Source organism: Miniopterus natalensis, chromosome 22, assembly GCF_054644295.1.
Source record: "Miniopterus natalensis isolate mMinNat1 chromosome 22, mMinNat1.hap1, whole genome shotgun sequence".
NCBI lineage: Eukaryota > Metazoa > Chordata > Mammalia > Chiroptera > Miniopteridae > Miniopterus > Miniopterus natalensis.
This window is the reverse complement of record NC_142102.1, coordinates 7,889,861-7,915,833: the sequence shown is the minus strand read 5'-3', so window position 1 is coordinate 7,915,833 and position 25,973 is coordinate 7,889,861.

Genomic DNA, 25,973 nt, shown 5'->3' with positions numbered 1-25,973 from the left:
GTCCCACTGGAAGACATTCCATGGCCTAGGGGATAAATTTTCTGAAGTGTGTCATTCTCGGAGCCATTCCAATTAAAAAGGCTCCGAGGTCAGTAGACTCCACGCTCAGGAAAGCATGGGTTATTATATTACACATAATGTAGAGGATACATACTCAAGTGGGGCTATGTTAAGGGGAGATGAATATCAAAGCAAGCCGTGATCAGGAGAGTCTACAATTAGGGGTTTCATGCTCAAGAAGGTACATGTACACGGTTACACAAAAGTCAGAAAACAACATTCTCAGAGGAAACAAGGGCCAAAGAAATGAATACTTACAGAATCCCATGAACAGCAACTCAAGAAGTGTGGACACTTCTGGATCTTGGTACATGCTTAGATGTTTCCGTGCTCATTGATTCCATGTTCAGGAGGGTCCATGCTCAGGTTGTTGAAGCTCGGGATGTTCCACATGAGCATGGTTAGGGCGTTTCATTATCCAAAGTGCATTACCCTTAGAGGGGTCCATATGCGAATGGTTCCATGCACAGCAGAATCCATGCTCAGCAATGTACATGTTCAGATTGAACATATAATCAAGACGGTACATGCTCAAAGGGAACTAACTAGAAGGGAGATTAACATCAAAGCAAGGCAGGAGAACAATTGGCTACAATTAGTGATTCCATGTTCGAGTACTTACATGTACAGGGTTCAGACAAAATCACAACAGAACATTCTCTGGGCAAAAAACAATCAAGGAATTTAGTACTCACGGTATTCTATGAGCGGCAGCCTCCACTCTTCTTAGATTCATGGTTAGATGTGCTTGCGGAAATTGATTCCACGTTCAGGCAATCCATGTTCACAGTGTGGATCCTCAAGCTATCCACCCAAGAGGGGCCAAAGACAGGGTATTTATTCTCACGAGTGTTTTATTCTTAGTGTGGGTCATTATTCAAATGTTTCCATGCACATAATTTTACATGTTCAGGCATTAAACATCAAGAAGTGGGTGTATTGTCAAGTGGAGTGACATTCAAGTGAGATTAAAAAAGCAGTATGTCACGGTCAGTAGGCTTCATGCTGAGGGTTTTGATGCTCAGGCTGGTACACATTCAGGGCATAAACAAGTAGGCACATACTGCAAAGTGGCTCTAAGGAAGGAAGTTGACTCTCGGTGCTGCCCATGATCAGAAGTGTCCACACTTCTTGAGTTGCTGTTTATCACTGATCACGTCCAAGGGTTCCATGATCAAGAGTATATAATCCCCGGACCTTTCTGTTCAGGATATTCAACACTCAGGGGTCGATGCTGAGTGTCGGTATTTCTCAAAATGCTTCCATTATAAGAGGACATGCGTACTCAAAATGTTGTAAAATCACATGGGTTCATGCCCGTGAGGAAGGGTCTATGGTCTGAAGGTACATAGCCAGCTCTCTGATCAGGCCTTCCATGCTTAGAAAACTATATATTCTGGTCTTATACACAGTCGGTGGTATACATGATCAAGAGGGGCTTAAGATCACGGTAGCTTAAATTCACAGAATACATGAATAGAGGCGTCGACCTTCAAAGCCTCCATACGCAGGAAGGTACTTGTATGTTGTTACTCAAAATCACACAGGTATATTCTCAGGGTGAACGAGGATCAAGGAAATTATTGCAGCATTCCATGGATGTACAGGTCAAGGATTCCTAGGGATATGCTTAGAAATGACGGGGCTCACTGATTCCATATTTCGAAGGGTCCATTCTCAGAGTGATGAAGCTCAAGATGTCACACAGGAAGATACCCCGTGGTCTTGGGGATACATTTTCTGAAGCGTGTCATTCTCAGAGTCGTTCAAATTCAAAAGGCTCCATCGTCAACAGAATGCATGCTCAGGAAAGTATGAGTTATTAAATTACACATAATCTACAAGATACATGCTCAAGTGGGCTACATTAAGGGGAGGCTACAATCAAAGAAGGTCAGGATCAGGGGAATATACAATTAGGCTTTTCATGCAAACGAAGGTACAGGAAAAGGGATTACACAAAACCACAAAATAACATTTCCAAGTTAAACTAGGATCAAGGAAATTAAGACTTACAGAATTCCAAATGAAAAATGTCCACTCTTCTTACATTCATGCATACATGTAATTGTGGTCATTCATTCCACGTTCAGGGGATCCATGTCCCCGGTGTTCATCCTCAAGTTATGCACACTAGAGTGGCCATGGGTAAGCTGTTTGTTCTCCTAAGCGTTTTATTCGCAGTGTGTGTCCTTAATGAAACGATTACATGCACAGAATTTACATGTTTAGGTATTAAATATCAAGAAAAGACTATATGCTCAAGTGACGCGATATTCAAGGGAGATTCAAATCGAAGTATGTCACGGTCAGTAGGCTCCATACGGAGGGTTTTGATGCTTAGGCTGGTACACATACAGGCGATAAACTACCAAGTAGATACTTGGAAATTGGCTCTAATTTCGGAAGTAGATTCTTAGGGCAGTCCATCACCAGAAGAGTCCATGCTTATTGAGTTTCTGTGTATCGCTGGCTACACACAAGGATTCCATGATCAAGAGTGTATATTCCTTGAACGTTTATGTTCAGGATATTCCACACTCATTGGACCATGCAGAGTGTTGGTGTTTCTCAAAATGGCTCCATTATCAGAGGATATTCATATTCAGAAAGGTGTAGGATCCCATGACTTCATGCTCATGAGGTAGGGTCTACGGTCTGAAGTAACAGAGTCAGCCAGGTTGCTGCTCAGGGGCCGAGAAGAACATTTTCAGTTGTCATACATGATCAGTGTTATACATGATCAAGAGGGGCTAAGATCACGGTAGTTTAGATTCACAGAATACATGATTAGGGGGATGGACAATTAAGAGCGTCCATGCTCAGGAAGGTACTCGGATGTTGTTACACAAATTCACAATGGTACAGCCCCAGGATGAACTAAGATCAAGGAAATGACAGAATTCCATGTATTTACGTCAACAATTCTATGGATATGCTTAGAAATGACTTCAGTGCGTGATTCCATGTTCAGAAGGGTCCTTTCTCAGATTCTTTAAGCTCAGGATGTCCCACAGGACAAAATTCCATGTCCTTGTGGACACATTTTCTGAAGCGTGTCATTCTCAGAGTCGTTCACATTCAAAAGGCTACATGCTCAGTAGAATCAGCACTCAAGAAAGTATGAGTTATTATATCAAACACAATCAAGAGGATACATGCTCAAGTGGGGCTTTGTTAAGGGGAGGTTACAATCAAAGCAAGCCATGATTAAGGGAAGAGACAATTAGAGGATTCATGTTCAGGAAGGTACAAGGAAAGGGGTTCCATAAAATCACAACAGAACACTCTCTAGGTAAACAACAATCAGGGAAATTCATACTTACAGAATTCCATGAACAGAAATGTCCACTCTTCTTCGAAGATTCATGCTTAGATGTCATTGTGGTCAATGATTCCATGTTGAGGAGATTCATGTTCATGATTTAATCCTCAAGTTATCCACACAATAGAGGCCATGGATAGGGTGTTTATTGTCAGGAGTGTTTCACTCTTAGTGTGGGTCATTATTCAAACGTGTCCATGCGCATAATTTTACACGTTCAGGCACTAAGCATGAAGAAAAGGGTATATTCTCAAGTGGCGCGATATTCAAGTGAGATTGAAATAGTAGTATGTCCCAGTCGGTAGGGTTCATGCGCAGGCTGGTACACATTCGTGGCATAAGCAAGTAGGTACATATGGAAAGTATCTCCAATTAGACAAGTCGATTCTTAGTGCAGCCCCTGATCAGAAGTGTCCACACTTCTTGAGTTGCTGTTTATCATTGATTACGCCCAAGGATTCCATGATCAAGAGTGTATATTCCCTGGACCTTTATGTTCAGGATATTCCACACTCATGGGTCCATGTTGAGTGTCGGTTTTCTCAGAATGGTTGCATTAGAAGGGCACATCCATATTCAGAATGGTGTAGGATCACATGGGTTCATGACCATATGGACGGGTCTATGGTCTGAAGGTACATAGCCAGCTCTCTGCTCAGGCCTTTCATGCTCAGAAAACCACATATTCTGTTCTTAAAAACAATCAGTGGTACACAGAATTCAGAGGGACTAAGATCACGGTAGTTTAAATTCACAGAATACATGTTTAGATGGGTCGCATGTTAGAGCCTCCGTGCTCAGGAAGGTACTTGTTTGTTGTTACACAAAATCACACAGGTATATTCTCAGGATGAACTAGGATCAAGGAAATGATTGCAGCATTCCATGATGTACACATCAAGGATTCCTAGGTGTGTGCTTAGAAATGACATTGATTCCATGTACAGAAGGGGACATTCTCAGATTGTTTAAGCTCAAGATGTCCCACTGGAAGACATTCCATGGCCTAGGGGATAAATTTTCTGAAGTGTGTCATTCTCGGAGCCATTCCAATTAAAAAGGCTCCGAGGTCAGTAGACTCCACGCTCAGGAAAGCATGGGTTATTATATTACACATAATGTAGAGGATACATACTCAAGTGGGGCTATGTTAAGGGGAGATGAATATCAAAGCAAGCCGTGATCAGGAGAGTCTACAATTAGGGGTTTCATGCTCAAGAAGGTACATGTACACGGTTACACAAAAGTCAGAAAACAACATTCTCAGAGGAAACAAGGGCCAAAGAAATGAATACTTACAGAATCCCATGAACAGCAACTCAAGAAGTGTGGACACTTCTGGATCTTGGTACATGCTTAGATGTTTCCGTGCTCATTGATTCCATGTTCAGGAGGGTCCATGCTCAGGTTGTTGAAGCTCGGGATGTTCCACATGAGCATGGTTAGGGCGTTTCATTATCCAAAGTGCATTACCCTTAGAGGGGTCCATATGCGAATGGTTCCATGCACAGCAGAATCCATGCTCAGCAATGTACATGTTCAGATTGAACATATAATCAAGACGGTACATGCTCAAAGGGAACTAACTAGAAGGGAGATTAACATCAAAGCAAGGCAGGAGAACAATTGGCTACAATTAGTGATTCCATGTTCGAGTACTTACATGTACAGGGTTCAGACAAAATCACAACAGAACATTCTCTGGGCAAAAAACAATCAAGGAATTTAGTACTCACGGTATTCTATGAGCGGCAGCCTCCACTCTTCTTAGATTCATGGTTAGATGTGCTTGCGGAAATTGATTCCACGTTCAGGCAATCCATGTTCACAGTGTGGATCCTCAAGCTATCCACCCAAGAGGGGCCAAAGACAGGGTATTTATTCTCACGAGTGTTTTATTCTTAGTGTGGGTCATTATTCAAATGTTTCCATGCACATAATTTTACATGTTCAGGCATTAAACATCAAGAAGTGGGTGTATTGTCAAGTGGAGTGACATTCAAGTGAGATTAAAAAAGCAGTATGTCACGGTCAGTAGGCTTCATGCTGAGGGTTTTGATGCTCAGGCTGGTACACATTCAGGGCATAAACAAGTAGGCACATACTGCAAAGTGGCTCTAAGGAAGGAAGTTGACTCTCGGTGCTGCCCATGATCAGAAGTGTCCACACTTCTTGAGTTGCTGTTTATCACTGATCACGTCCAAGGGTTCCATGATCAAGAGTATATAATCCCCGGACCTTTCTGTTCAGGATATTCAACACTCAGGGGTCGATGCTGAGTGTCGGTATTTCTCAAAATGCTTCCATTATAAGAGGACATGCGTACTCAAAATGTTGTAAAATCACATGGGTTCATGCCCGTGAGGAAGGGTCTATGGTCTGAAGGTACATAGCCAGCTCTCTGATCAGGCCTTCCATGCTTAGAAAACTATATATTCTGGTCTTATACACAGTCGGTGGTATACATGATCAAGAGGGGCTTAAGATCACGGTAGCTTAAATTCACAGAATACATGAATAGAGGCGTCGACCTTCAAAGCCTCCATACTCAGGAAGGTACTTGTATGTTGTTACTCAAAATCACACAGGTATATTCTCAGGGTGAACGAGGATCAAGGAAATTATTGCAGCATTCCATGGATGTACAGGTCAAGGATTCCTAGGGATATGCTTAGAAATGACGGGGCTCACTGATTCCATATTTCGAAGGGTCCATTCTCAGAGTGATGAAGCTCAAGATGTCACACAGGAAGATACCCCGTGGTCTTGGGGATACATTTTCTGAAGCGTGTCATTCTCAGAGTCGTTCAAATTCAAAAGGCTCCATCGTCAACAGAATGCATGCTCAGGAAAGTATGAGTTATTAAATTACACATAATCTACAAGATACATGCTCAAGTGGGCTACATTAAGGGGAGGCTACAATCAAAGAAGGTCAGGATCAGGGGAATATACAATTAGGCTTTTCATGCAAACGAAGGTACAGGAAAAGGGATTACACAAAACCACAAAATAACATTTCCAAGTTAAACTAAGGAAATTAAGACTTACAGAATTCCAAATGAAAAATGTCCACTCTTCTTACATTCATGCATACATGTAATTGTGGTCATTCATTCCACGTTCAGGGGATCCATGTCCCCGGTGTTTATCCTCAAGTTATGCACACTAGAGTGGCCATGGGTAAGCTGTTTGTTCTCCTAAGCGTTTTATTCGCAGTGTGTGTCCTTAATGAAACGATTTCATGCACAGAATTTACATGTTTAGGTATTAAATATCAAGAAAAGACTATATGCTCAAGTGACGCGATATTCAAGGGAGATTCAAATTGAAGTATGTCACGGTCAGTAGGCTCCATACGGAGGGTTTTGATGCTCAGGCTGGTACACATACAGACGATAAGCTACCAAGTAGATACTTGGAAATTGGCTCTAATTAGGGAAGTAGATTCTTAGGGCAGTCCATCACCAGAAGAGTCCATGCTTATTGAGTTTCTGTGTATCACTGGCTACACACAAGGATTCCATGATCAAGAGTGTATATTCCTTGAACGTTTATGTTCAGGATATTCCACACTCATTGGTCCATGCAGATTGTTGGTGTTTCTCAAAATGGCTCCATTATCAGAGGATATTCATATTCAGAAAGGTGTAGGATCCCATGACTTCATGCTCATGAGGTAGGGTCTACGGTCTGAAGTAACAGAGTCAGCCAGGTTGCTGCTCAGGGGCCGAGAAGAACATTTTCAGTTGTCATACATGATCAGTGTTATACATGATCAAGAGGGGCTAAGATCACGGTAGTTTAGATTCACAGAATACATGATTAGGGGGATGGACAATTAAGAGCGTCCATGCTCAGGAAGGTACTCGGATGTTGTTACACAAATTCACAATGGTACAGCCCCAGGATGAACTAAGATCAAGGAAATGACAGAATTCCATGTATTTACGTCAACAATTCTATGGATATGCTTAGAAATGACTTCAGTGCGTGATTCCATGTTCAGAAGGGTCCTTTCTCAGATTCTTTAAGCTCAGGATGTCCCACAGGAAAAAATTCCATGTCCTTGTGGACACATTTTCTGAAGCGTGTCATTCTCAGAGTCGTTCACATTCAAAAGGCTACATGCTCAGCAGAATCAGCACTCAAGAAAGTATGAGTTATTATATCAAACACAATCAAGAGGATACATGCTCAAGTGGGGCTGTGTTAAGGGGTGGTTACAATCAAAGCAAGCCATGATTAAGGGAAGAGACAATTAGAGGATTCATGTTCAGGAAGGTACAAGGAAAGGGGTTCCATAAAATCACAACAGAACACTCTCTAGGTAAACAACAATCAGGGAAATTCATACTTACAGAATTCCATGAACAGAAATGTCCACTCTTCTTCGAAGATTCATGCTTAGATGTCATTGTGGTCAATGATTCCATGTTGAGGAGATTCATGTTCATGATTTAATCCTCAAGTTATCCACACAATAGAGGCCATGGATAGGGTGTTTATTGTCAGGAGTGTTTCACTCTTAGTGTGGGTCATTATTCAAACGTGTCCATGCGCATAATTTTACACGTTCAGGCACTAAGCATGAAGAAGAGGGTATATTCTCAAGTGGCGCGATATTCAAGTGAGATTGAAATAGTAGTATGTCCCAGTCGGTAGGGTTCATGCGCAGGCTGGTACACATTCGTGGCATAAGCAAGTAGGTACATATGGAAAGTATCTCCAATTAGACAAGTCGATTCTTAGTGCAGCCCCTGATCAGAAGTGTCCACACTTCTTGAGTTGCTGTTTATCATTGATTACGCCCAAGGATTCCATGATCAAGAGTGTATATTCCCTGGACCTTTATGTTCAGGATATTCCACACTCATGGGTCCATGTTGAGTGTCGGTTTTCTCAGAATGGTTGCATTAGAAGGGCACATCCATATTCAGAATGGTGTAGGATCACATGGGTTCACGACCATGGGGACGGGTCTATGGTCTGAAGGTACATAGCCAGCTCTCTGCTCAGGCCTTTCATGCTCAGAAAACCACATATTCTGTTCTTAAAAACAATCAGTGGTACACAGAATTCAGAGGGACTAAGATCACGGTAGTTTAAATTCACAGAATACATGTTTAGATGGGTCGCATGTTAGAGCCTCCGTGCTCAGGAAGGTACTTGTTTGTTGTTACACAAAATCACACAGGTATATTCTCAGGATGAACTAGGATCAAGGAAATGATTGCAGCATTCCATGATGTACACATCAAGGATTCCTAGGTGTGTGCTTAGAAATGACATTGATTCCATGTACAGAAGGGGCCATTCTCAGATTGTTTAAGCTCAAGATGTCCCACTGGAAGACATTCCATGGCCTAGGGGATAAATTTTCTGAAGTGTGTCATTCTCGGAGCCATTCCAATTAAAAAGGCTCCGAGGTCAGTAGACTCCACGCTCAGGAAAGCATGGGTTATTATATTACACATAATGTAGAGGATACATACTCAAGTGGGGCTATGTTAAGGGGAGATGAATATCAAAGCAAGCCGTGATCAGGAGAGTCTACAATTAGGGGTTTCATGCTCAAGAAGGTACATGTACACGGTTACACAAAAGTCAGAAAACAACATTCTCAGAGGAAACAAGGGCCAAAGAAATGAATACTTACAGAATCCCATGAACAGCAACTCAAGAAGTGTGGACACTTCTGGATCTTGGTACATGCTTAGATGTTTCCGTGCTCATAGATTCCATGTTCAGGAGGGTCCATGCTCAGGTTGTTGAAGCTCGGGATGTTCCACATGAGCATGGTTAGGGCGTTTCATTATCCAAAGTGCATTACCCTTAGAGGGGTCCATATGCGAATGGTTCCATGCACAGCAGAATCCATGCTCAGCAATGTACATGTTCAGATTGAACATATAATCAAGACGGTACATGCTCAAAGGGAACTAACTAGAAGGGAGATTAACATCAAAGCAAGGCAGGAGAACAATTGGCTACAATTAGTGATTCCATGTTCGAGTACTTACATGTACAGGGTTCAGACAAAATCACAACAGAACATTCTCTGGGCAAAAAACAATCAAGGAATTTAGTACTCACGGTATTCTATGAGCGGCAGTCTCCACTCTTCTTAGATTCATGGTTAGATGTGCTTGCGGAAATTGATTCCACGTTCAGGCAATCCATGTTCACAGTGTGGATCCTCAAGCTATCCACCCAAGAGGGGCCAAAGACAGGGTATTTATTCTCACGAGTGTTTTATTCTTAGTGTGGGTCATTATTCAAATGTTTCCATGCACATAATTTTACATGTTCAGGCATTAAACATCAAGAAGTGGGTGTATTATCAAGTGGAGTGACATTCAAGTGAGATTAAAAAAGCAGTATGTCACGGTCAGTAGGCTTCATGCTGAGGGTTTTGATGCTCAGGCTGGTACACATTCAGGGCATAAACAAGTAGGCACATACTGCAAAGTGGCTCTAAGGAAGGAAGTTGACTCTCGGTGCTGCCCATGATCAGAAATGTCCACACTTCTTGAGTTGCTGTTTATCACTGATCACGTCCAAGGGTTCCATGATCAAGAGTATATAATCCCCGGACCTTTCTGTTCAGGATATTCAACACTCAGGGGTCGATGCTGAGTGTCGGTATTTCTCAAAATGCTTCCATTATAAGAGGACATGCGTACTCAAAATGTTGTAAAATCACATGGGTTCATGCCCGTGAGGAAGGGTCTATGGTCTGAAGGTACATAGCCAGCTCTCTGATCAGGCCTTCCATGCTTAGAAAACTATATATTCTGGTCTTATACACAGTCGGTGGTATACATGATCAAGAGGGGCTTAAGATCACGGTAGCTTAAATTCACAGAATACATGAATAGAGGCGTCGACCTTCAAAGCCTCCATACGCAGGAAGGTACTTGTATGTTGTTACTCAAAATCACACAGGTATATTCTCAGGGTGAACGAGGATCAAGGAAATTATTGCAGCATTCCATGGATGTACAGGTCAAGGATTCCTAGGGATATGCTTAGAAATGACGGGGCTCACTGATTCCATATTTCGAAGGGTCCATTCTCAGAGTGATGAAGCTCAAGATGTCACACAGGAAGATACCCCGTGGTCTTGGGGATACATTTTCTGAAGCGTGTCATTCTCAGAGTCGTTCAAATTCAAAAGGCTCCATCGTCAACAGAATGCATGCTCAGGAAAGTATGAGTTATTAAATTACACATAATCTACAAGATACATGCTCAAGTGGGCTACATTAAGGGGAGGCTACAATCAAAGAAGGTCAGGATCAGGGGAATATACAATTAGGCTTTTCATGCAAACGAAGGTACAGGAAAAGGGATTACACAAAACCACAAAATAACATTTCCAAGTTAAACTAGGATCAAGGAAATTAAGACTTACAGAATTCCAAATGAAAAATGTCCACTCTTCTTACATTCATGCATACATGTAATTGTGGTCATTCATTCCACGTTCAGGGGATCCATGTCCCCGGTGTTTATCCTCAAGTTATGCACACTAGAGTGGCCATGGGTAAGCTGTTTGTTCTCCTAAGCGTTTTATTCGCAGTGTGTGTCCTTAATGAAACGATTTCATGCACAGAATTTACAAGTTTAGGTATTAAATATCAAGAAAAGACTATATGCTCAAGTGACGCGATATTCAAGGTAGATTCAAATCGAAGTATGTCACGGTCAGTAGGCTCCATACGGAGGGTTTTGATGCTCAGGCTGGTACACATACAGACGATAAGCTACCAAGTAGATACTTGGAAATTGGCTCTAATTAGGGAAGTAGATTCTTAGGGCAGTCCATCACCAGAAGAGTCCATGCTTATTGAGTTTCTGTGTATCACTGGCTACACACAAGGATTCCATGATCAAGAGTGTATATTCCTTGAACGTTTATGTTCAGGATATTCCACACTCATTGGTCCATGCAGAGTGTTGGTGTTTCTCAAAATGGCTCCATTATCAGAGGATATTCATATTCAGAAAGGTGTAGGATCCCATGACTTCATGCTCATGAGTTAGGGTCTACGGTCTGAAGTAACAGAGTCAGCCAGGTTGCTGCTCAGGGGCCGGGAAGAACATTTTCAGTTGTCATACATGATCAGTGTTATACATGATCAAGAGGGGCTAAGATCACGGTTTTTGAGATTCACAGAATACATGATTAGGGGGATGGACAATTAAGAGCGTCCATGCTCAGGAAGGTACTCGTATGTTGTTAAACAAATTCACAATGGTACAGCCCCAGGATGAACTAAGATCAAGGAAATGACAGAATTCCATGTATTTACGTCAACAATTCTATGGATATGCTTAGAAATGACTTCAGTGCGTGATTCCATGTTCAGAAGGGTCCTTTCTCAGATTCTTTAAGCTCAGGATGTCCCAAAGGAAAGAATTCCATGTTCTTGTGGACACATTTTCTGAAGCGTGTCATTCTCAGAGTCGTTCACATTCAAAAGGCTACATGCTCAGCAGAATCAGCACTCAAGAAAGTATGAGTTATTATATCAAACACAATCAAGAGGATACATGCTCAAGTGGGGCTGTGTTAAGGGGAGGTTACAATCAAAGCAAGCCATGATTAAGGGAAGAGACAATTAGAGGATTCGTGTTCAGGAAGGTACAAGGAAAGGGGTTCCATAAAATCACAACAGAACACTCTCTAGGTAAACAACAATCAGGGAAATTCATACTTACAGAATTCCATGAACAGAAATGTCCACTCTTCTTCGAAGATTCATGCTTAGATGTCATTGTGGTCAATGATTCCATGTTGAGGAGATTCATGTTCATGATTTAATCCTCAAGTTATCCACACAATAGAGGCCATGGATAGGGTGTTTATTGTCAGGAGTGTTTCACTCTTAGTGTGGGTCATTATTCAAACGTGTCCATGCGCATAATTTTACACGTTCAGGCACTAAGCATCAAGAAGAGGGCATATTCTCAAGTGGCGCGATATTCAAGTGAGATTGAAATAGTAGTATGTCCCAGTCGGTAGGGTTCATGCGCAGGCTGGTACACATTCGTGGCATAAGCAAGTAGGTACATATGGAAAGTATCTCCAATTAGACAAGTCGATTCTTAGTGCAGCCCCTGATCAGAAGTGTCCACACTTCTTGAGTTGCTGTTTATCATTGATTATGCCCAAGGATTCCATGATCAAGAGTGTATATTCCCTGGACCTTTATGTTCAGGATATTCCACACTCATGGGTCCATGTTGAGTGTCGGTTTTCTCAGAATGGTTGCATTAGAAGAGCACATCCATATTCAGAATGGTGTAGGATCACATGGGTTCACGACCATGGGGACGGGTCTATGGTCTGAAGGTACATAGCCAGCTCTCTGCTCAGGCCTTTCATGCTCAGAAAACCACATATTCTGTTCTTAAAAACAATCAGTGGTATACAGAATCCAGAGGGACTAAGATCACGGTAGTTTAAATTCACAGAATACATGTTTAGATGGGTCGCATGTTAGAGCCTCCGTGCTCAGGAAGGTACTTGTTTGTTGTTACACAAAATCACACAGGTATATTCTCAGGATGAACTAGGATCAAGGAAATGATTGCAGCATTCCATGATGTACACATCAAGGATTCCTAGGTGTGTGCTTAGAAATGACAATTATTCCATGTACAGAAGGGGCCATTCTCAGATTGTTTAAGCTCAAGATGTCCCACTGGAAGACATTCCATGGCCTAGGGGATAAATTTTCTGAAGTGTGTCATTCTCGGAGCCATTCCAATTAAAAAGGCTCCGAGGTCAGTAGACTCCACGCTCAGGAAAGCATGGGTTATTATATTACACATAATGTAGAGGATACATACTCAAGTGGGGCTATGTTAAGGGGAGATGAATATCAAAGCAAGCCATGATCAGGAGAGTCTACCATTAGGGGTTTCATGCTCAAGAAGGTACATGTACACGGTTACACAAAAGTCAGAAAACAACATTCTCAGAGGAAACAAGGGCCAAAGAAATGAATACTTACAGAATCCCATGAACAGCAACTCAAGAAGTGTGGACACTTCTGGATCTTGGTACATGCTTAGATGTTTCCGTGCTCATTGATTCCATGTTCAGGAGGGTCCATGCTCAGGTTGTTGAAGCTCGGGATGTTCCACATGAGCATGGTTAGGGCGTTTCATTATCCAAAGTGCATTACCCTTAGAGAGGTCCATATGCGAATGGTTCCATGCACAGCAGAATCCATGCTCAGCAATGTACATGTTCAGATTGAACATATAATCAAGACGGTACATGCTCAAAGGGAACTAACTAGAAGGGAGATTAACATCAAAGCAAGGCAGGAGAACAATTGGCTACAATTAGTGATTCCATGTTCGAGTACTTACATGTACAGGCTTCAGACAAAATCACAACAGAACATTCTCTGGGCAAAAAACAATCAAGGAATTTAGTACTCATGGTATTCTATGAGCGACAATCTCCACTCTTCTTAGATTCATGGTTAGATGTGCTTGCGGAAATTGATTCCAAGTTCAGGCAATCCATGTTCACAGTGTGGATCCTCAATTTATCCACCCAAGAGGGGCCAAAGACAGGGTATTTATTCTCACGAGTGTTTTATTCTTAGTGTGGGTCATTATTCAAATGTTTCCATGCACATAATTTTACATGTTCAGGCATTAAACATCAAGAAGTGGGTGTATTGTCAAGTGGAGTGACATTCAAGTGAGATTAAAAAAGCAGTATGTCACGGTCAGTAGGCTTCATGCTGAGGGTTTTGATGCTCAGGCTGGTACACATTCAGGGCATAAACAAGTAGGCACATACTGCAAAGTGGCTCTAAGGAAGGAAGTTGACTCTCGGTGCTGCCCATGATCAGAAGTGTCCACACTTCTTGAGTTGCTGTTTATCACTGATCACGTCCAAGGGTTCCATGATCAAGAGTATATAATCCCCGGACCTTTCTGTTCAGGATATTCAACACTCAGGGGTCGATGCTGAGTGTCGGTATTTCTCAAAATGCTTCCATTATAAGAGGACATGCGTACTCAAAATGTTGTAAAATCACATGGGTTCATGCCCGTGAGGAAGGGTCTATGGTCTGAAGGTACATAGCCAGCTCTCTGATCAGGCCTTCCATGCTTAGAAAACTATATATTCTGGTCTTATACACAGTCGGTGGTATACATGATCAAGAGGGGCTTAAGATCACGGTAGCTTAAATTCACAGAATACATGAATAGAGGCATCGACCTTCAAAGCCTCCATACTCAGGAAGGTACTTGTATGTTGTTACTCAAAATCACACAGGTATATTCTCAGGGTGAACGAGGATCAAGGAAATTATTGCAGCATTCCATGGATGTACAGGTCAAGGATTCCTAGGGATATGCTTAGAAATGACGGGGCTCACTGATTCCATATTTCGAAGGGTCCATTCTCAGAGTGATGAAGCTCAAGATGTCACACAGGAAGATACCCCGTGGTCTTGGGGATACATTTTCTGAAGCGTGTCATTCTCAGAGTCGTTCAAATTCAAAAGGCTCCATCGTCAACAGAATGCATGCTCAGGAAAGTATGAGTTATTAAATTACACATAATCTACAAGATACATGCTCAAGTGGGCTACATTAAGGGGAGGCTACAATCAAAGAAGGTCAGGATCAGGGGAATATACAATTAGGCTTTTCATGCAAACGAAGGTACAGGAAAAGGGATTACACAAAACCACAAAATAACATTTCCAAGTTAAACTAGGATCAAGGAAATTAAGACTTACAGAATTCCAATTGAAAAATGTCCACTCTTCTTACATTCATGCATACATGTAATTGAGGTCATTCATTCCACGTTCAGGGGATCCATGTCCCCGGTGTTTATCCTCAAGTTATGCACACTAGAGTGGCCATGGGTAAGCTGTTTGTTCTCCTAAGCGTTTTATTCTCAGTGTGTGTCCTTACTGAAACGTTTTCATGCACAGAATTTACATGTTTAGCAGTATTAAATATCAAGAAAAGACTATATGCTGAAGTGACGCGATATTCAAGGGAGATTCAAATCGAAGTATGTCACGGTCAGTAGGGTCCATACGGAGGGTTTTGATGCTCAGGCTGGTACACATACAGAGGATAAACGACCAAGTAGATACTTGGAAATTGGCTCTAATTAGGGAAGTAGATTCTTAGGGCAGTCCATCATCAGAAGAGTCCATGCTTATTGAGTTTCTGTGTATCACTGGCTACACACAAGGATTCCATGATCAAGAGTGTATATTCCTTGAACGTTTATGTTCAGGATATTCCACACTCATTGGTCCATGCAGAGTGTTGGTGTTTCTCAAAATGGCTCCATTATCAGAGGATATTCATATTCTGAAAGGTGTAGGATTCCATGACTTCATGCTCATGAGGTAGGGTCTACGGTCTGAAGTAACAGAGTCAGCCAGGTTGCTGCTTAGGGGCCGAGAAGAACATTTTCAGTTGTTATACATGATCAGTGTTATACATGATCAAGAGGGGCTAAGATCACGGTAGTTTAGATTCACAGAATACATGATTAGGGGGATGGACAATTAAGAGCGTCCATGCTCAGGAAGGTACTCGTATGTTGTTACACAAATTCACAATGGTACAGCCCCAGGATGAACTAAGATCAAGGAAATGACAGAATTCCATGTATTTACGTCAACAATTCTATGGATATGCTTAGAAATGACTTCAGTGCGTGATTCCATGTTCAGAAGGGTCCTTTCTCAGATTCTTTAAGCTCAGGATGTCCCAAAGGAAAGAATTCCATGTTCTTGTGGACACATTTTCTGAAGCGTGTCATTCTCAGAGTCGTTCACATTCAAAAGTCTACATGCTCAGCAGAATCCACGCTCCAGAAAGTATGAGTTATTATATTAAACACAATCAAGAGGATACATGCTCAAGTGGGGCTATGTTAAGGGTAGGGTACAGTCAAAGCAGGCCATGATTAAGGGAATAGATAATTAGAAGATTCATGTTCATGATGGTTCAAAAAAAGGGGTTCCATAATATCACAACAGAACATTCTCTAGGTAAACAACAATCAGGGAAATTCATTCTTACAGAATTCCATGAACAGAAATGTGCACTCTTCGTCGAAGATTCATGCTTAGATGTCATTGTGGTCATTGATTCCATGTTGAGGAGATTCATGTTCATGATGTTAATCCTGAAGTTATCCACACAATAGAAGCCATGGATATGGTGTTTATTGTCAGGTAACTTTTGTGACAAAGTTCCAAAGAAGGGAATACATGATCAGGGGCTTCATTCTGGGCAATGTTCCATTCTCAGATGGTGTTTGTATTCCAAATGATCGAAGCTCAGGCAAGTGCACTTTAAGAGTTTACACATGATGAAGGGTGTACATGATCAAATAGGAGTATGCTCAGGGGTGATTAAAATTAAAAGTCATGATCAGGTGGGCTCTCATAGTCAAAGAATACATGCTCAAAAGCAGCTATGATTTGGGCCTTGATCCTTACTGCAGCCCTTACTGAGTGCAGCAGTGTCTACACTCACTGAGTTGATGTTTAGATGTGATTTCCTACTGGGTTGGACATTCAAGACTGCCTGATTCCCACGGCTTTAATGTTTAGGATATTCCACACTCAGAGGTCCATGTTCAGGTTGTTATTTCTCATAAGTGTCCCACTGTAAGAGTGCATTCATACTCAAAATGTTCCAGGAACACATGGGTTCATATGCATATGGAGGGTTCTATGGTCTGAATGAACAGTCAGCAAGATCTACAGCCAGGTCTTTCTTGCTCAGAATAGTCCATATTCCGGTTTTCTCCATGATCAATGGAATACATGCTCATGAGTGGCTTAATCATGGTAGTTTATTATAAAAAATACATGATTTGTAGGGACCACAAATATAGGTTCCATGCTGAAGGAGGTACATGTACAGGCATTTCACAATTCACAAGGGTACATGCTCAAAATAAAGCATGTGCATGGGAAATGATTAGTAGGGCATTCCATGCACAGAAGCATCCATGCTTCTTGGGTACATCCTGAGATGTAATTAAGCACACTGATTCCATTCAGGACTGTCCATCCTCATGTCATTGATGCTCAGGATCCTCCACAGAAAGTATTCATACTCAGTCGTTTTAGATCTGAGAAGTTTTAGATTCTCTGAGTAGGTTGAAGCTCAAAGTGGTCCATGCTCAGGAAATTTCATGCTCAATAAGGGACATGTTCAGGTGTTATACATGCTCAAATGTGTACAGACTCAGGGGGTGCGATCATCAGAGAAGAGTACAATCAAAGCAGTGCACCATCAGGAGGGTCATCCCTGAAGATTTCCATGCTCAGGAAGGCACATGTACAGGGAGTAAAATAAAGCAGTACATGCTCAAGAGGGGCTATGGTTAGGAAAATTGATAATTAGGGCTGTACACATTCCTCAGGGTCCACACTTCTGGACTAGATACTTAGAAGTAATAAAGCTCCCAAACACTCAGAGAGGCCACTCTCAGGGGTTTTCTTTCAGAAAGGCTCCATCCATAGTGCAAATAACTCCTCAGGAGTTCATGCTCACAAGTGCCCATGCTTGGTGGGGGGGGGGAGGGGCGCCGGGCGGGTATCTATTATCCGGCAAACATGGTCGCCTAGGTCCTTACTCAGACCTCCTTTGTCCACAAAAAATATTCAGTGTTTATACATGATGAATGGGAAACATGAACCAGTGGGTTAAGATAAGGGTACTTTATAATGTAAGCATCCCATGGTCAGGAGTGGCCACAATTAGGGGGTCCATGCTTGGAAGAGACATGCACAGGTGTAACGGAGAATCCAAATGATGCCATCTCAGGATGAATTTTGATCAGAGGAATTGATTGTTTGGGCATTCCATTCTCACAGTGAACAAATGCTCAGGAGGCTGAATGCTTAGGAGAACCCATGCTCCAGAGGTTGTTCATGATCTGAAGTAACAGAGTCAGCTAAATCCACACTCAGGCTTCTACCTCTTAGAAGTACATATTTAGGGTTGATCCCTGATCATTGGGGTCCATGCGTGATGATGATGGCAGCATGGGGCTCCCAGACCCCACCAGGCTCTGCCCTCCTAAAGCATCCCTATGAACCCACCTGACCTCCTTTCCTTCCAGCACTGAGGCTTTATCTCCGGACAGAGGCTTCAACCTAGGGGCAGGTTGCAGACCTCTTACGCCAGGTATGAAAGATGCTTCAGTTCCCTGTCATAGCTGTGGGCCAGTGGCCTTGGTCAGCTGACACAGAGCTTCTGAAATTTACATGAGCTGTCCTTACCCTCACGCCCCTCCTCCCTGGGTCTCCAAGTCCTCCCCTAGCCAATGTGTGTGTGTGTTTCTCTGTTTCTGTCTGTATGTCCTTATCTTTCTCAGTATCCTTTTATCTCTCTTGGTGTGTCTTGGTTTCTGTCTCTGTCTCTGTCCTTTCTCTCTCAGGCTCCTTCCACTGAAGGCCTCCCTCACTCCCACCCTTGGGGTAGTACCAGGATCCTGCACACACCTGGAGTCAGGTTAGAGTGGACACAGTAAACCCTGAGGGCTTTTCTAAGATCCACACCTAGCAATCTATTCTGTGTTTTGCCAAAATTCCACTGACCTACTCAGAGACATGCGGGGCAGGCTGATGGTTGTCCCACGAGTGGTCCAAGGAGAAAATCACATGATGTTTTGTCAAAACCTGATGTTGCCCTGGATATCTGAGCACACTACCTTGATTCCTCATGTGGCATCCATGGTCTTGTTTAAACTCACACCAGGGTTCTGTCATGGGCTTCATCAGGCATCCTAGCACCCCATTCTCTAGACCTGATTCATGTAGATGTTGGGAGCACCTTCCCTATGGAGAGAGACAATGGATAAGGAAGTTTGCCAGAAAAAGGAAAAATAATTCCAGTGGAATTCTGGGGTAGTGTGAAAAAGTCAGCCCACACTGGCACCCTGCTTTCCTGTGTCCAATTACAAGGTGGCTGATCCACAGGATGGCAGCACAGATGCTGGAAGAAAGCCAGTGGGAGGAAGCCCCTGGGCCAATAACAAGTGCTGGTCCAGGTTCCCAGGCACCAGCACCTGTTGCCTCCAGGGACAGAATCAATATTCTTGAAGCGAGATGGTGACAAGACAGAAAGAGGAAGACAAATGAGTGAGCCTGGTTCACTTCTCCTCTCCTTCTCTCTTTGTGTGTGAATTATAGTTATGAACAAACTCAGAAGCTCCAAGAAAAACAGGCTCGGAATTCAATGTATAATTAATATTTACACCCTTCACTACTTGTCATTTAGGCCACATTTCAACAACAAAAAGACAACTCAAACAATGGAAATTTCTCATGAACATGCACTTCATTGGTACTAGTTAGAAAATATCTCAATGACACACAGTGGCTGCCGGGGCCTGGGGACCAGTTAGCCCCAACGAGGCAGGAGTTAAATGAGAAAGGGGTAGATGGGCTGGTCCCACAACAACCCCACCCTGCTGTGACATGAAACAAAGTATAGGGAACAACATCCCTCCTTACCTTTGACAGGGACCTTGGTTCCTGCAGCAGCCTCAGCTCTCAGCTTCCAGATCTCAGATCTCAGAAGAGGCAGCTCTTCCTCTGAGGCACCCATGACACTTCCCTGTGGTTGAAGCCTGTGCCCCAGATCTTATGATCTGAAGGAACATAGTCAGCTAGGTCCACACTCAGGCTCCAAGCTCTTAAAATATATATTCAGGGTTCACCCATGTTTGGTGGAGTAAATGCCTGATAATTCATGTATCATGAGGCTCCCAACCCATACCAGTCTCTGTGCCCCTAAAGCATCCTACACATCACAATATCCAAAAAACCAAAGTTTTAAATTACCTGCCTCAAACTCCTCCAACATCCTTGTTTTACACTTTCTGGACTTTGTGTCCTCTCCTCTCCAAGTGACCATTTCCCTGCATCATATTCTATGATGAGATGAGAACATACCTCAGCCTTTCCCCTGGGAGGCCTAGTGCTTCAGTAGAGTGAGGGACCCACTGCCAGTCATTGAGGTGAGAAGGTGAGGAGGAAGCAGGCAGCTGGAAGGAGGAGCGGGAAGCAGAGGCACCTGGGAGAAGCTGGGAGGAGGAGGAGGCCTCTTAATTGAACTTGGCCTTCATCAAGAAGAAAAATAGGAGTTGTGGTCAGGGAGATGGTAAAGGTTATGGCCAACAGAGAACCAGCTCCAGGCAGGGCACAGCAATTCTGAGATGGAGGGATGAGAAAAAGAAAGACATGAGGACACTGGAGGAGAAGAGAAAGGGGGTGAGGGGCTCACTTCCCAGACTGCACCTCCCTCGGAAGCCTGAGTGGCTGAGGTCACATGGGAAAGCCAATTAGAGGCTTCCCATGTGGCGCTTTCTCTGTGCCCTCTTCACTCACAGGCAGCAAATGAGGCTGGGCCCTCACAGCAGACACCTCTCATCTCTTCTTTCTCACCAGGAAGTGATGCCATGACGTGTATGGCACCAAGTCCATTAACCGTGGTAACCCCAGAGAGCAGGCATTGGAGTCTCCACCTTATAGAAAAGGTGCTTGGGCCCCCAGTCCATAGGATTCTCCCCAACCCCACACAGGGACAGGAGAACCAGGGCCTATGCCCAAGACAAACTTACTGTCCTCCCTTTCACCTTGAAGGTTTGGGCCATAGTCAGATAAAAAGGCAGTTTGGATCTAATATGGTCACTCTCTAGGTGGTTCTGAAGATGAGGTGAGGGGTCCATGGTCAGGGATGTTTCTCTTTCTCTCACATGAAAACTCTCTGAAAAGCAATGCAAAATACACCGTTGGGTAACAATAAAATATAAAAAGACGCTAATCCAGGTTTCTTGTCTGGTCCTTTCAAGCCATTTTTAAAGCTAATTCAGTACCATTTGGAGGTGATACTTTTTGATTTTGTTAATCCTCACTAGAAGACATTATTAAATTTATTTATTTATTTATTTATTTGGAGAAAGTGGAAGGGTAAGTGCGAGGAAGGGGTGGAGAGAAGGGACAGAGAAAGATAGACAGTGAAACAGTGTACAATGCTTAGAAGGCTGCATGCTCTGGAGTGTCTGTGCTCCAGAGGTTCTTTCTTGTCTAAAGGACCGGAGTCAGCTAAGTACACACTCAGGCTCTGAGCTCTTACAAGTATATATTCAGGGTTTATCCATGATCAGTGGGGTAAATGCCTGACGATTCAGGTATCATGAAGCTCCTAGCCCCCTCCAGGCTCTGTTCCCTAAAGCATCCCTTTGGACTCACACGATCTCCTTGCCTCCCAGCCATGAGATATTGTCTCAGGACAGAACCTCCACCCAGTGAGCAGAGCGCAGACCTGGTACCAGAAGCAGGGAAGATACTTCTCTTCCCTCTCACAGCTGTGGCCAGTGGCCTTGGTCAGCTGACATAGCCCTTCTGAAATGTACATGAGCTGCTCCTTCAGTCAAAGCCCTCCAACCTGTGTCTACAAGTCCTCTCCCCAGCCCAATGTCTGTGTCTATTTATCTATCTGTCCATCTAAGTCTGTGTGTCTGTCTCTCTCTGTGTGTTTCTCTATCTCTGTTATTGTCTCTCTCTTTCTCTCCCAGGCTCCTTCTACTAAAGTTCTTCCACAATCACACCCATGGGTTACTTTCTAGATCTGGGCACGCTGGGCAGTAGGTCAGAGTGGAACACAGAACCCTGAAGGCCTTTCTAAGATTCATACAAGACAACCTATCATCCAGTTGCTAAAACTACACTGGCCTACTCAGCAACATGCAGTGTTCCAAGGAGAAAGTTACAGGTGGTATGGTCAAAATGTGATCTTGTCTTGGACATCTGAGTGCATAACCCTGTTTCCTCAAGTGACACCAACAGTCCTCATTAAGTTCACACTGGGGTCCGATCATTGGCTTACTCAAGCATCTTGGCTCTCCATCCTCTAGTATCCTGTAGATGATTCATGCAAATGGTGTGGACCATGTTCCCTGTGGAGACAGAGAATGGAAATGGAAGTTGCCAGAAAAAGGAAAAATAATTCAGTTGAAGTTATGGAAAATGTGGCCAGCTCAGCACACACAGGCTCCCTCCTTCCATGTGTTCAGCTGAGAGAGTGGTGGGTGAACCACAGGGCAGGGGCAGGCAAAAATGCTGGAAGGAAGCCCGAGGTTTGAAAGCAGCTGGGTCATTGGTAAAAGCTCCTTGGGGAGCCCAGGCACTGACAGCTGCTGCCTCCAGTTACAGACTCAATGTTCTCAAAGTAAGATGGTGACAGGATGGATAGAAGTAGACAAATGACTGACCCTGGTTCCCCCTCCACATCCCTGTGTCCTTGTGTGTGAATTATAGTCATGAGTGAACTCACAAGTTCCAAGTAAAAACGGCCTCAGAATTCAATGTGTAATTAATATGTACACCCTTCACTATTTGCCATTTAGTCCACATCTCAAAAAAAAAAAAAAAAAAAAAAAGAAGACAACTCAATGGATTGGAATTCCTGATGAACATGCACTTGAATGATGCTACTCAGAAGGCATCTCAATGACACACAGTGGCTGCAGGAGCCTGGGGACCAGTAAGCCACAAGAGACAGAAGGTAATGAAAGTGGAGTGGATGGGCCGGCCCTACAAGCAACATCTCCATGCTATGACACAAAACTAAGTATACAGGACAACAGCCCTCCTTACCTGTGACAGGGACCATGGATCCTGAAGCAGCCTCAGCTCTCAGCTCCCAGAAGAGGCAGCTCTTCTTCTGAGGCACCCATGACTCCTCCCTGTGGTTGGACTACAATTGATGTGCTCGTAACATCTAAAAGCAAAGACTGTGAACCAAAGACACTGACCTGTGACCATGCTCAGCCATGGGTGCAGGTGGGACATCAACAGACATGACAGTGTATCTGTTCCTTAAAATTTGTGATCATAAGTCCCCATCTTGTGTACAATTGGAGTCAAACATTTTTTATGGCTGTATTTCTATTTACTGTGTGACCATGTAACTGTGACAGTCATAAGCTAAAGTGTGTCTGTCCGTGATCCCCAGAAAATGAAAAGAAAGGTCCAGGCACCGTGTACAGTGTGTTGTGTAGACAGGTTTGTGAGCCTCAAGTAAAAAGCAATAGTTGGTGCCAGGAGTAGACAAACTCCTCTCAAGCAACACAGATATGAGGGCAAACTGGAGGCTTTACAATTTGGGGGCAAGGGTGGCTGTGCAAGAACAAAAGGATGTGTCTGCATTTTTAAAAGGAAATCACAGCAAATTACATATCTTAAAACCAAACAAATACCACCATATCACAATAGCCCAAAAACAATGTTTTAAATTACCTGCCTGAGATGCCTCCAATATCCCTTGTCCTACACTTTCTGGGCTTTATTTTCTATGATGAGACAAGAAGGTACCTCAGCCCTTGCCTTGTGTTGTTAGAGACTTGAGTGCACAGTGAACAGCTCACAATGTATTTTTGTGGCTTCATATCCTGTTATTGATCTCAATTCTGCACTCTTCCTGGAAGGTATTTGTATCCCAAGAGAAGTATTGTAACAGGACAGCACCTGATGTCTGCCTCATCCATGGCTGGAAGTGTCCCTTCCAACCTCTCTGACCCTTGATCCCAAGTACCTGCAGCCTTCTGAGTCTGCCCACCTAGAAGGCATGTCATGGATGGAAGGTGTTGTCAGGAGAAAATAGTCTCGACAGGGCTCTGTTGGTCACCACTGGCATGAGCGCGGGCACTAAAGTTGTGAACTTCTTGGTGAAATTGTCTGAGATTCAGGCGGTAGGGGAGAAGCAGAGGAATGCAGGGAGTAAGAAGGAGGAGCCACAGGAAGGGCAGTACCTGGGACCTTATGGAGGAGAAGCTGGGAAATGGGGCTGGTCTCTCAAGTACACATTGGCCCAGGGGGAAGCTGGGGGAAATCCTTGGAATTGGGAGAGTCAGGGATCCACTGGAAGAGAGTGGGGTGAGGAAGTGAAGAGGAAAAAAGCTGGTGGAAGAATGCCAGAAAGGAGAGGCGTCTGGAAGGAGCAGGCCGGAGGTAGAGGCATGTTAGTTGAACTTGGGCTTCAACTAACAGAAAAGAAAGAGGGAGAGGAAATAGGGAATCCTGGAGGGGGCGATGGTGCAAGTGATGTCCAGCAAGGAACCAGCTCCAAGCAGGGTACAGCCAGCCCGTGAGGGAGGGATGGGCTAGCAGAAAGACATGATGACGCGAAAGGAATAGAGGAAGGAAGTGAGGAGCTCCCCTCCCAGGTCACATGGGAAAGCAAAGAGACTTCTCAGGCAGAGCTCTGCTTGCGCCCCCTTCACTCACAGGCAGAAAAACAGGCAGGGACTTCACAGAAGACACCTGTCTCCTCCCCTTAATGACCAGGAAGTGCCCTCATGACCTGTATGGCACCAAGTTCATTAACCTTGGTAACCCCAGAGAGCAATCACTGGAGATTTCACCTTGGAGAGAAGATGCTTGGGCCCTCAGGCCATGGGACTCCTCGCACCTGGAGCAGAAGGAGAGTGGAACCAGGGCTTGGGTCCAAGACAAACTTTCTTTCCTTCCTCCCACCTTCTCCTCCATGGAGCCAGCTGTCTGCAAAGGGGCTTTGGGCCACAAACACAAAAAAGGTATTTCAGATCTGATGTAGACACATTCTGGGTGCCTCTAAATATGAGGGGAAGGGGAGCGGTGACCCCAGACAGCATTTCAGGGTGCTTCCCATCCCTGTCTGAACCCTACATTTCCTTGATTTGACTCTTGACAAATCCCACAGTCAGCTGACAAAGCAGTGTGCAGAACATGTCCAAAGCTATCAACTGACCATATCGAGACTCACAAAGCCCCCCTCATCCCAGCCACATGCCCCTGACAGCTCAGGACAATGCTGCCCCCACCCCGCGGCCAATGCCCAAAATGCAGCCCTCTGCCATTAACACACCAATCCTTCCCTATGCAATTTGGCTTAGTGTTCAGAGCACTGCACTGGGGACTGAAGGGTACCAGGTTTGATTCTGGCCCAGGGCACATACCCCCCTTGCAGGCTCAATCCCCAGACCCACTAAGGGCACATGCTGAAAGCAACCAATCTGACATGGATGTTTCTCTCTCTCTCCCTTCCACTCTCTCTGAAAAGTAATAAAAAAAATAACCTCCGGTAAGGATTAAAGAAAAAACACACAAGACGGATGTAGGCTTCTGCTCTGGTCCTTTGAGGCCATTTTCAAAGGGAATTCAGTTCCCTTTGGGGACTGGAGACACAAATCATTAGCAGGAATGAGACCTTTGATTGACTCACTTTGGAGGCACTACATTTTTGTTTCTGTTAATCCTCTCTCGTAGACTTAAAAAACATTTTTTTCTTGAGAAAGTGGTAAGAAGAGAGTGAGGAATAGGTGGGTATGGGGGGTGGTGGTGGTGAGAAACAATAGACAAAAGCTCAGAAGGCTGCAAGCTCAGGAGTATCTGTGCTCCAGATATTGTTTATGATCTGAAGGAACATAGTCAGCTAGGTCCACACTCAGGCTCCAAGCTCTTACAAGTACATGTTCAGGGTTTACCTATGTTCAGTGGGGTACATGCCT